Below are 1,048 nucleotides of genomic sequence, written 5' to 3' on the forward strand. Positions count from 1 at the left end.
ACGCAAGAGAAGAAAAAGACCCACAAAAACAAACCCAAAGCAATTAAGAAAATGGTAATAGGAACATACATATCAATAATAACCTTGAATGTAAATGCTCCAAGCAAAAGACACAGACTGGCTGAATGGATACAAAAACAAGACCCATATATATGCTGTCTACAAGAGACCCACTTCAGACCTAGGGACACATACAGATTGAAAGTAAAGGGATGGAAAAAGATATTCCATGCAAATGGAAATCAAAAGAAAGCTGGAGTAGCAATACTCGTATCCGATAAAATGACTTTAAAATAAAGACTGTTACAAGAGATAAGGAAGGACACTACATAATGATCAATGGATCAATCCAAGAAGAAGCTATAACAATTGTAAATATTTATGCACCCAACGTAGGAGCATCTCAACACATAAGGCAAATGCTAACAGGCATAAAAGGGGAAATCAACAGTAACACAATAACAGTAGGGAACTTTAACACCCCACTTACACCAATGGTCAGATCATCCAAACAGAAAATTAACAAGGAAACACAAGCTTTAAATGACACACTAGACCAGATAGCTTTAATTTATATTTATAGGACATTCCATCCAAACACAGCAGATTACACTTTCTTCTCAAGTGCGCACGGAACATTCTCCAGGATAGATCACATCTTGGGTCACAAATCAAGCCTCAGTAAATTTAAGAAAATTGAAATCATATCAAGCTTCTTTTCTGACAACAACACTATGAGATTCGAAATCAATTACAGGGAAAAAAACGTAAAAAACAAAAACACATGGAGGCTAAACACTATGTTACTAAATAACCAAGATCACTGAAGAAATCAAAGAGGGAATCAAAAAATACCTAGAGACAAATGACAATGAAAACACAACGATCCAAAACCTATGGGATGCAGCAAAAGCAGTTCTCAGAGGGAAGTTTATAGCGATACAAGCCTACCTCAAGAAACAACAAAAATCTCAAATAAACAATCTAACCTTACACCTAAAGGAACTAGAGAAAGAAGAACAAACAAAACCCAAAGTTAGCAGAAGGA

Source organism: Physeter macrocephalus, chromosome 20 (genome assembly GCF_002837175.3).
Source record: "Physeter macrocephalus isolate SW-GA chromosome 20, ASM283717v5, whole genome shotgun sequence".
Lineage (NCBI taxonomy): Eukaryota > Metazoa > Chordata > Mammalia > Artiodactyla > Physeteridae > Physeter > Physeter macrocephalus.